The sequence below is a fragment of the Tachypleus tridentatus genome, chromosome 5 (assembly GCF_004210375.1).
Source record: "Tachypleus tridentatus isolate NWPU-2018 chromosome 5, ASM421037v1, whole genome shotgun sequence".
Lineage (NCBI taxonomy): Eukaryota > Metazoa > Arthropoda > Merostomata > Xiphosura > Limulidae > Tachypleus > Tachypleus tridentatus.
The window spans coordinates 46357021-46369742 of NC_134829.1; the positions used below are offsets into that span (position 1 = coordinate 46357021).

General features: G+C 36.2%; 1 long non-coding RNA gene across 2 annotated transcripts in view; it reads right to left on the reverse strand.

Annotated features, from left to right (window-relative positions):
• Positions 1–12722, reverse strand: part of LOC143251082 (uncharacterized) — a 92687-nt gene that overhangs the window by 48945 nt on the left and 31020 nt on the right. The gene's annotated exons all lie outside the window — the stretch shown is intronic.

Consider the following 12722-nt stretch of genomic DNA (forward strand, 5'->3'; position numbering starts at 1 on the left):
TTATTTTTGAGGAACTCATTGATTACGTTCCTACCTGCAAAGTGCCGGCCTCCCCTGACAGCAAGTCATTACATAAAGCCATCCACCCTGTTATAGAAATAAAACCGTCTTAACTGGAGACCAGCTTGTCTTATCCAAATCTTAAACTCGTGTCCTCAAACCTTTTTATCTTCAGAATTCATCAACAAAACGGAACAGAGCGAAACGATATTTCTAGACCAGCTTTAAATTATACGGCCTGGCTTCAAAATTACGAGACTTTAAAAGATGCGTGTAAGAAATTGTAGTTCGTTTTAACGTATCACTGGAGATTCCAAAGATAACTGTTTTAGGCCTATGCTTCCTGTGGAATACCATATTCAGTCACTTCACGTTTATGACGAGTGGGAATTGTTTTATTTTGAGACCACCCTGTATTTAGTTACTGCAATATTTTGAACTCTTCGGTGAATTAAATGTCTCAGGAGTTACAATATTATTGAATTATTTCCACTAAAGCTTTATTTTAGTTTGTAGAAACCAAAAAATATACAGCTCATTTTAATGTAGGCCCGACATGACCAGGTGAGTTAAGGCGTTCGACTCGTAATCCGAGGGTCGCAGGTTCGAATCCCTGTCACATCAAACATGCTCGCCCCTTTTAGCCGTGGGGGCGTTATAATGTGACGGTCAGTAACACTATTCGTTGGTAAAAGAGTAGTCCAAGAGTTGGCGGTGGGTGATGATAACTAGCTGCCTTCCCTCTGGTTTGCGGGAAATTAAAAAACAAACAAACATTTTATTGCTATCGTGTTCATACACAGACACGTGGAAATATTTACCCACTTTAAAACACACCAAAAACATGTAAAAATCAATTTGGAAATAAATGTCTCTTGAAAAAAAAAAAAGTAACATATAAATCAACGTTCTAAAAGTTTTATATGAAAAACAAAATGTGAAAAAAGGGTCCAACCAACAAAACTTTGTTAACCAAAAAACTAGAGAGAAAAAAAACGAACTATTTCTGATGTAGACTGTTCCCCTGCTTATATAAGTGGTCACGTGACCACGAAGACACGCAAGGGGAGTTATAAGCGTTTCAACTCCCCTTGGTATGTCTTTTATAGCAGGCGCGTGCAGCTAAGTGGTCTTGGAGGAGTAATCTCTTACGTTCACTGTTGAAAGGGTGAAACAGTGGATATGCAAACTTCAGGAAGCCCAACCTACTGCAGACCTTTAAGTATACACTGACCTCTAAAAACATATTTTAAAGTTATTGTTCAAAGGATTCGGCAAGTTTTAACTTGTAACTTGGTTTACAATTCATAAAATTGTGATATTTGTTGTTTAGCGACAGCTTCTATAGGAGTTTCAAATATGTTACATTGAGGCGTAACGAATTGAAAGACAAAATACGGGTTTATCAAAGTAAATGATTTATAGCCAATTTATTTGGAACCCTTCAGAACAGTGACCACTTGTCACCAACATATGTCTAGTCAATTACACGTAGAAATATAACGACCGTTACGTCAACGCTAGACACGTCAACTGAGATAATTTATCACAGACTTGGTAGACAAAACTCAACTTCTAAACAGTCATATTTTTACTTTAAAATACTCATTGCATTATTAAATACAGAGCTCTAACAAAAAGGGTGAGCTGCAAGTTCTTTATACAAGTGTTTTACAAAGTGTTAAAAGAAACTGATTTGATCCCCATGTCAAAGCACGCTGACTCTGTCGACGTCTTTTTTTGTTTGTATTACAATATATTTCTCCGTGTTTTATAAAAGCTGTGTTATATGTAATAGGAAATAAATAACACTTTAGAACGAACGTTAATGAAGCTAGAGACAAGTGTGATTACCTGACCACACCTTTACAGATTATCGCTAGGGGGCGTATTTATATTGGGCAAAATATTAATTGAACTTTTGATTATCTTGCAATATATCTTTACAATATATAATTTATGGCAAGACAACAATTAATTACAAAGCTTATATTAAACTCGGTTAAATTAACTGCATAGTAATTCAAAATCATATCAAAATCACTAAAAATAAAATTAGTATGTAATGCAGTTGTATCCATTCGCAAAAGTAACGATTCTGAGGAAGTGGTATATTGCGGAAGAATACTTGAATTCTGGAAAATAGTCTTCAAGATATATATTTCAAGAATGTGTTGACGAGTTATGCTTCTATACATAGGAAAGAAGCGATGTAGTTTTCGAATTAATGTGCAGATAAACAAGGCAACTTGAAAGACTAGTGCGTGATACAAGACTTAGCTCACTCTAGGCCCGGCATGGCCAGTAGGTTTGGGCACTCGACTCGTAATTCGAGGATCGCAGGTTCGAATCCTCATCACACCAAACATGCTCACTCCTTCAGTCGTGGGAGCGTTATAACGTTCGGTCAATCCCACTATTCGTTGATAAAAGAGAAGCCAAAGAGCTGACAGTGGGTGGTGATGGTTAGCTGCCTTCTTTGTAGTCTTACTCTACTAAATTATGGACGGCTTGCGCAAAATTCGAGAACAAACGGACAAACAATTTTTCTCTTTGGAATAAACAACTGATATGTTTAAAAGGAATACTTTATATGAGGATGAACTATACGTTGCTACTAAGGAGCAACGTAAACTTTCAATAACTTAAGGATAAAACCAGTAAATAAATAAATAATATAGATTCAGATAACATAACATAACTTTTCAAAAACATTGTTGTACAGTGTAATCAACGGATTTCAACACATTAGTGCACTACATATATATATTTGTTTGTGCAGTATATAACTTTGTTTGTGCAGTTAACATTCTTTTTTCACTCATATTGTGGTAATGGTAACTTGTGCCCACAAGTTTGATGACTGATTAAATACAGCAGCAATCACTTACGTTTTTTAATGACAGTAATTCCTCTCGATGTTCATATTTGAAAGTAAATATTAGAAAAAGATTGAAAAGAAAAGTTTCTAAAGATACCACTTATGGAATAAAGAATTCTGTAAGAGCGCTTTGAAATATAAACCTACACTGCGAAACGTTTACATGTTGCAACGAGTTAATTTTATTTAACGATATTTTTCCCCATCGCGCCAAACATGCTCGCCCTTTCAGCCGTGAGGGCGTTATAATGTGACAGTCAATCCCACTATTCGTTGGTAAAAGAGTAGCCCAAGAGTTGGCGGTGGGTGGTGATGACTAGCTGCCTTCCCTCTAGTCTTACACTGCTAAATTAGGGACGGCTAGCACAGATAGCTTCGAGTAGCTTTGTGCGAAATTCCAAAACAAACAAACAAACATTAACGATATTTTCGGTAAAAACTACGACGTGAAACACTTCAACTCGTGCGTCAAAGAAACTCATTCAAATACGTGAAACACATATTAGAAATATCATAAATGGAACAAGATATGTTTTAAAAGGTCAGTTTGTTATTTCCACCACCGAAAGTAACGGAAGTTATATGTTTCACCCCTGTGTTTCTCAACAAGATAGTTTAAAAACGGCCAAGTGAATTTGGACAAAATTGGTACACTGCTGGCTAAAATCTTAAGGCCAATGACCATAAAGAAAAAATATGCATTTTGCGTTGTTAGACTAAACCACTTATTTAAGTAGAGCTTCGAAAGATGAAAATAAGAAAAGGGAAAATAAAAATAAAAACTTTTTATCACTTAATAGGGAAAATACAAACACTATGAAATTAGCCTAAATACTAGCTGGTCAAAAATTTAAGACCATACCAAAAAGAAGTCCTAAACAGCGTAGGAAATGCCGAACAAGAGGCCGTCATTGCGAATAAATGCAAACATTCGCTTTAGCATGGTCGATATAAGTTTGCAGAAGGCTGGCTGGAATGTTATTTCAAGGGGGAGAAATGGCTTCACGAAGATCATGCACATTTTGGAATTGACGTCCATTCCTATAGACTTCCCTTGCCATCCACTCCAAACATTTTAAATGGGGTTCAGTTCGGGCGAACACGCTGGATGGTTCAAAAGAATCACGTTATTCGCCATGAAAAAGTTCTTTTTCCTGCGGGCATTCTGGATTTTAACGTTGTCCTGCTGAAAGATCCAGTCAGTTCCACACAAGCGAGGGCATTCAGTCAATAAGGATGCTATCTCCAACATGCCAATGTAGCCAGCTGCTGTTTGACGCCCCTGTATAACCTGAAGCTCCATTGTTCTATGGAAGGAGAATGCACCCCAGATCATGATGGAACCTCCTCCACTGTGTCGTGTAAAAAATGTCTACGGTGGAATATCCTTATCGTACAAATAACGTTGGAAGCCATCTGGAACATCCAGGTTAAATTTTTTTCTCAGCAGAGAACAAAACCTTCGTCCACTTTTGTACGTCTCATGTTTGGTGCTTCTCAGCAAAGTTTAACTGAGCTGTTTCGTGGTATGGAAGGAGGAGTGGCCTTTGAAGACGTTTACGGTGTTTAAAGTCTTTCTCTCGTAGATACCATATTATTGTTCTTGAGCTGCATTATGCGTCCGTAAGGGCCTCAATCTGGTTCGACGATCGGCTGGTGTCTTGCCGGACAACCCGTCGAATCCTCCTGCTCAACGCCGGCAAAATTTTCTTGGACCGACCACTTGACACTCTCGTTCCGTATCCCTCGGAGTCTTTTAAGAAATTTGCAACAGTAGTTTTACTACGCTCAATATCACCAGTGATGGCATATTGAGAGAGACCTTGCTTTTGCAGCTCGATAATTCTGCCACTGTCACCTTTTTAGCCTTTGCCATGTTTTTACCTATTGTCACAAGAGATGTCAGTGGAAGATGTTGACAACGCTTATGCTTAAACACAAATGACTAAATTTCGTTACTTGTTTACCGATTAACGCTTCGTTTTAGTATGGTCTTAAACTTTTGACCAGCTGGTATTTAGGCTAATTTCATAGTGTTCACATTTTCCCTATTAAATGCTAAAAAAGTTTTTATCTTTATTTTCCCTTTTCTTATTTTCATCTTTCGAAGCTCTACTCAAATAAGTGGTTGAGTATAACAACGCAAAATGCATATTTTTTCTTCATGTTCATTGGTCTTAAGATTTTGGCGAGCAGCGTATGTATTTGGATTATGACCCATCTCAGAAGTGATTAGTTTTGGAGGGTCAAAGATCAATGTTACAGCTAGGTCATAAAAATTCACAAACATCCCTATTTGTTAACATGGGGCCTGGCATGGCAGGTGTTTAGGGTGCTCGGTGCGTAATATGGGGGTCTCGGGTTCGAATACTCGTCATACTTAAGCATGCTTGTCCTTTCAGCCTTAGGGCGTTATAATGTTTACCAACTATTCGTTGGTAAAAGAGTAGTCCCAAGAGGTGACAGTGGGTGGTGATGACTAGCTGCCTTCCCTCTGGTCTTACGCTGTTAAATTAGGGACGACTAGCGCAGATAGCCCTCGTGTAGCTTTGCGCGAAATTCAAAAGAAACTGTTAACATGGGATCAATTTTTTACACTATTTTTACTCTATAACTGAGTCAAAAATTATCAAATTTTGATGCAACTGGGTGAACATACGTAGAATGTTATTTCTCGTTGTCCTGCCAAATACTGTTCGTGTCCGTTGATTATGACAGAAAACACACACATTTTTTTTGAGGCACGAATATGATGAACGCTGCATGTCAGAAGTGTACGTTCTACTGATTGTCTTTCTATCTGTATTCACCTACAACCATCTAGAACAAATAAATACACGGAGTTGTAAAGCAACCAAAGCGTTATGTAGCCTTCAGTTGTAAAGCAACCAAAGCGATATGTAGCCTTCAGTTGTAAAGCAACCAAAGCGTTATGTAGCCTTCAGTTGTAAAGCAACCAAAGCGTTATGTAGCCTTCAGTTGTAAAGCAACCAAAGCGTTATGTAGCCTTCAGTTGTAAAGCAACCAAAGCGTTATGTAGCCTTCAGTTGTAAAGCAACCAAAGCGTTATGTAGCCTTCAGTTGTAAAGCAACCAAAGCGTTATGTAGCCTTCAGTTGTAAAGCAACCAAAGCGTTATGTAGCCTTCAGTTGTAAAGCAACCAAAGCGTTATGCAGCTTTCAGTTGTAAAGCAACCAAAGCGTTATGTAACCTTCAGTTGTAAAGCAACCAAAGCGTTATGTAGCCTTCAGTTGTAAAGCAACCAAAGGTTATGTAGCCTTTAGTTGTAAAGCAACCAAAGCGTTATGTAGCCTTCACGTGTTTGCTTGCTTGTTAAGCACAAAACTATACAATGTTTTATCTAATGCGGGTATAAAAACTAGAATTTTAGCATTATACGCTTTGAAACTTTTGCCGCAGAGACACCAGAGTCAATCAGAAGTGAAAACAGTTACCAAAAGTCACATAAACAACAAGTAAATCTATGATATTATAGGATAAATGAATGGCGTTCCTGTAATAATAATTATAAATTGTACAATTAGAATAATTTTTAATTGAATAATATATATATATATATATATATTGACTAAGTTAATTTACTTTCGAACATTTGTAACGTAAGTAATTCATACGTGGACTTATTATATGTTTATACATTGGGAAGGTATATGCACTTATTTTATATTATGTCTAGTGGAAAGGTGTTATTTCTATGTTTCCTTGTTATATTCTCAGTAAAATCATTTCCTAAAGAGTGACTTTTGAAGTCACGAAATCGGTAGAAGAAATTAATAAAAGACGAAATAATAGTCTGATGTGACAGCGTTACGTTGTTTGCATCTACAGGTGAATCGGATTGATGTTATATATATATATATATATGGACAGGTTAATGATAACATCACTAGGGGGCGTTTAAGTCGAGCTTGCTTCAACTGATGCAGATAATGCGAAGAAAATGCACATTTTTAGAGAAATATTGCATTGATTCTGAACATGTTAACAGACTTCTTTGTGTTAATTGACATATGGTTGATTTAGGGCCAAAGCTTTCAAGTCTGTGCGGTTGAATGAAACCTTACGACAGAACAATTTCTTGTTTAAAGACGAATTATATCATCAAGCTACTTGATTATAATAAAAACATGTCCTGACAGCTTCTGATAGGTTACCTTAACCAATCAGAGATGATTTATAGTTTAATATCGACGTAATTTATCTTCGATGAATCTGTATGTAGCCTTTAGAAAGAACTGTACCCGCGGATGTTATAATACGATACATGATAATTTACGGTTCAACTTGTGTGCATAATCTGATACACGGAGCAGTGTTTGTATCTCTACTCTACAGAGAGGAGCGCCATGACGTAACACTATCACGTGTAGGAAATTAATCAGTTTTATATTCATACTTTAATACCGGTATATCTACAAAAGCATTTGATTTTGTGACATAACGCTTGTTTTCGCACGTGACACATCTATACTGGACAGGTAAATAAAGAGATAAATCATATTCGTGCACGTAACACGCTCGTACTGAACTAATTATTTTGAAATACGCAAGGGTTAATAAACAGGTGAATCATATTCAAGAGAAAATTTAGTTTAAAAGTTATAAACTAAACATATTGCTTACATGTTCTGATCCCGCCAGTGGTTAGAGCGTTTGACTCGCAATCTGTGGGTCGCGGGTTTGAATCTCCGTCCCACCAAATATGATCGCCTCTTAAGAGCGCGAGCGTTATAATGTTACGGACAATCCTACTATTAGTTAGTAAAATAATATCTTAAGGGTTAATAATGGGTAGTGATAACTAGCTGTCTTTCACTGCTAAACTAGGGACTTGTTAGCATAGACAGCCCTTGTGTAGCTCTGCGCGAAATTAAAATCAACAATGCTAATCGTAAATTACAGATCAAAATCAAACCCAAACATTGAATCGCTCAAAAACCACGTGTTTTGAATCTCTTTTGATTTGTTTTCAGTTCTACAGAACATATACTTTTATGTAATGTGACTAGTTAAAATTTATTTTCTCTCTCTCTCTATTCTCGTGATATGAAATGAAAGAAAACACGGTTTCGATTACTTTGTTGTTAAGCGCAATGGGCTGGCCGTCTATTCTCTTCTCACTGTGAATTTTAAATCCGGGTTTTAGGGTTATAATCTCACAGACTTGTCGCTGAGTCGTTGGCGGGCTTCTCAGTAAAAATGTAGTCAAGTGCTATTCTTGATTTCACTTTCAAATTTTAAAATATTTATAAACTAAGAAAACAAATTAAAGGTTAGCAAAAACAACATATTTTACCATCAAAATAGGAGACAAAACACAAAATCATACTATCATGTATAATATTACACCTGAAATAATCTAATGCTGACAGGCCGAAAGTCGCTTAGATAGCTATACTATTAGCATAACAGACTGCGTATCGGAAGATCCAAGGTTAGAGTCGCAATGATGCTGTTCAACACGAATTTGTAGCTGTAAATCATTGTAAGATAGACAATTAATCTGTTATTCTGTTTCAGGAACTGGACAAATGCTCTGTAGCGGCATATGTTACCCAACTTCTGGTCAGTGGCTATACCTAATCCCTAGGGGATCTCTGGTCAGGTACGCATGAGCTGTCATTAAAGTTGCAAATACAAATGTAGACATTTCTTCATTATTTTAATTTAACGATGGTTTAAGTAACAACAACTGGTAGTTTTGTAATAACTTTTATGTTTCGTTGTGTAAATTCTACAGAAGCGTTTTAACAGTGTATAAATATGTATCAATATTAAATAAATGTCCGACAGCAGTAATTCTCTCCAACAAATACATACCTTACCGTTTGAAGACAATTTCAATTTCAACAACGTTTAATGCATTTATCAATATTACATAATTACTTCTTATCATGAGCTGAAATAGTCTCGGTTTTGACATAGCCAACACTTAAACGAACACTTTGTTATAACATTTATTCTCACCACGATATATGGCACTAACATTGTTGAAGAAACTATCACGAAACTTGACAGGAAATAAATGTTTGATTGACTATTTAATAAGTTATACCGTTTGATATAACCTATATGTATTTTGGGACTGTTATGTTTATCTTCTCAGCCCTCAAACAGTAGGATTAGAAATTCTGTCGATATCCAAATGTTATGTGTAAGTTTAATGTATTGATTTCTGGTAAACATCACATACGTTTGTTTGTTTCTTTGTTTTTGAATGAGGGCTATCTGCACTAGCCGTCCCTAATTTAGCAGTGTAAGACTAGAGGGAAGGCAACTAATGATCACTACCCACCGCCAACTTTTGAGCTACTCTTTTACCAACGAATATAATGGGATTGACCGTCACATTATAACGCCCCCACGGCTGAAATGGCGACCGTGTTTTGTGTGATGGGGATTCGAACTCGCGACCCTCAGATCACGAGTCGAGTGCTACATTAGTAAATCATACAAAATTAAACTTTATTATTTTTTTTATCGAAGATCTGTAAAGCATGTACTACAATAATGAATCGAAAGTGATAATAATCAGTACACAAAGTTAAGCCTAATTGTATCGTGATATAATGCTTATCTTAGCTTTATACTACAATGACTGCATAACGAGAAAATATTAAGCCTTATCATATTGTAATATAATGTTAGCTTTAGTTATATGCCACAATGATTGGTCCTCAAGTGGCACAGTGGTGTGTCTATGGACTTATACCACTAGAACCGAGTTTCGATACCTGATAATCCATTGTGTAGTTTTGTGTTTAACTCAAAACAAACGAACAAACATAATGACTGTAGAGCATAGAAATATTAAGACAACTTATATTATGATATAAGTGCAGTTAGATTTCACTGTTTACTGTATATATCAGTAGTTAATATTGTAAACGAATACGCAGCATTTCATTTTTTTGTCTCGATAAATTAAGAGTGACTAAGATAAGGGACATTCATTCAATTTTGTTTTTTGTAACACGCGTATCAAGTTTTGAGAAAATGATTCGCTTTTAAGGAATATTCATTTTTTTTGTAACACGTATATCGTGTTTTGTGGAAATGATTCGCTTTTAATGAAAAAAGAAAACGTAAGTTCTCGATCACTAGATTAAATTTAAATTTTCATAAAACTTTACGTATACAGTAACCTTCCCGCATATAAACAAATACTCTTTTTAATTATGGAAAGGTTCAAGGCTACCTGCAGGTAAAGAGCAGAAATGAGAAGATTCATTCAACGTGAACAGTTTATGTTTCTTTTTTTGTTTAAGTTTTTGTTTCGTTTTGGTTTTTGTGATACAGTTCACTAACATAACGTTACCACGTCACAAGTTTTTGTTTCCAACTAAAGTAATTCATTTGATATTAATTTGAATTTTAACAACTTGAAATAAAAATATAGAATAAAGGCTCCACTATTATCTGTATTTTAAAATGGTAATATAGACACATACAAAGAAAGGCGATGCTTTTGTTTTCTTCCAATTCTTCCCTCACGATTGTTTATACGACAATACGAGCATAACTGGGGAAGTCAGAGCAGCCAGCGGCAAGTCCCTGTCGTGATAAATGATCACCAGAATCCATTTCATATATTATTCTCTGCTTTATCTTGTAGTGCATGTTCTTCTTCGTTCAGTTGAAAACTTCAAACGTTTTTTTTTAAGTAAATCCTCAACTCCGTACGTTTATTAACTGTGTTGCTAGTTCTTTTAGTTTTAAATGTCATGTCTGTAGAGTTTCTTATCGCTTGTCGTTAGTGCTTCAACTTGTGTTTTAATTTGTTAAAAGTTACCTGATATTTGCAGATAATATATCAGATCATTTATTTTGGATATCTGTGCTCTTCCCACCAGGGGGCATCGAAACCCAGTTTCTAGCGTTGTAAGTCTGCAGATGTATCGCTGGGCCACGAGGGAAGGGGGTCTTGCGCTAGCTGTCCCTCGTTTCGAACTGATATAACAACAGGAAGACAGCTAGCCAGTACCACCGCCAATGTTTTGGATACTCTAATCGAATATGTGACCTTCACTCTTATAAAGCATCAACTGGTTTAAAGCGCGGAGCACTTCTTTTTTAAGCCGAATAATATCAGCTCGTAGAATGGCTCAGAGTTTCTTGTGCTTTTTTGTGTTTTTTTCAAGTACAAGCTTTTAGCTAATAGCTCCTCCATCTCTTGACTGACTTAAGATCTAATTACAGTTTTCGACTCAGGACGTCAAACACTTTCCATTGATATATTTGACCACGCCCATGGTCTCGTAGATTAATTTATTGTCATTCTCCCTTAAAGAATTTCAATTTGAGATGTAGGCTGGTCGAGATCTCGAGTAACAAAATTGAATCAGATATACGCGTATCCCACACTGCATAGCTGGCGCACAGAATATAGTTAATAAAAGATGACGAAAAAAAAAAAGATCTCGTGGTCTACTTTACTCTGATTCTGCCGAAACGAATTTTACGTACCGCGGCTATTGAGGATTTCCTTTTGTTACGTTTGCTGGATGTAAGCTGTACACTCTCAGACACACAACCCAACACCTAACTACTACGCCACACCCACCTTAAAATATCAAGTAGAGTGCGTGATTTGAGCATCTTTCATGTCGGTAATTATGCAGTCTATTCTGGTTGGTTTCGGTACGCATAATACGCAAGTCTACGTTTCTGTTTTTAATACTTCTTTGTACAACGCCTCCCAGTGGCACGTGGGTATGTCTGCAGAGTTATAACGCTAGAAACTGGGTTTCGATACCCGTCTTGTGCAGAGCAGAGATAGTCCTTTGTGTAGCTTTGATCTAAACTACAAACAAACAATCACACTTTGTACAATGTTTCCCGGAGGGCCAGCGAAAAATTTATAAACTTACAACACTACTCGAGGTTTGAAGAAAACAGAGCGCAGATAATCCATTAAAATATTTATTAGTGTTATTTAAAATAAAAACACTAGCAGGCCTACTCGTCCTATGGACAGTAAATCATCGGTACAAGGGAGACATAAAAAATTGGTATGGCGGAAATAAGGCACAAACAAAATATTATTATTGAATATTTACTTCCATCTTTAATATCTCATCCTAAATGTATATTATAATCTGTTTAAGGCATGCAATTAGCAATTAGCCATTTGTTAACAACCTCTTACGGATGTCCTTATAAACTTTAACTCCGGGGACAGCGTTTGATTACAACCGGGAGGTAATTAAAAAATGTAAGCACTTTAGGAAACTTCCTGGGTCTGTTTTATTATCCTGGCTAATTTTGGTGTTGCTCGGAACAAGACTTTTAAGCCCGGGGAGGACAGGCGTTTGATATTTTATTGTCCTGGTCGACTTTAGTGATGATTCGACCACAACTGTGGAATGAGATAGCCAGCAGAGAGACTAAATAGCATGCATTATAATTCGATGTCAAACCACGTTACAACATGTCCAACCAATGTTTTGATAACACATCGCTGTCAGTCTGTTAAAACCACGTGAAGCAATGTTACGACATCAGTACACATTACTGTTTTGATGTATCATAATTACTTTGTTAAAACCATGTGAAGCAATGTTACAGCAAAAGAACGCATTACTGTTTTGATAATATAACGTCAGTAGTTTGTTAAAAATACTGTGTGAAACAATGTTACAACGTAAGTACCTGTTGCTATAGTGTACGACAATGGGTATATTCGAAACGTAGCTAATAAAATACGTCTTTGTTATAGACGTATAAAACAATGAGCGGATAAACAATGAAACATAATAAAACAATGAAGCGTAATTAAACAATGAAACATTGAATAATGAATCAAATCAAACAATAAAGA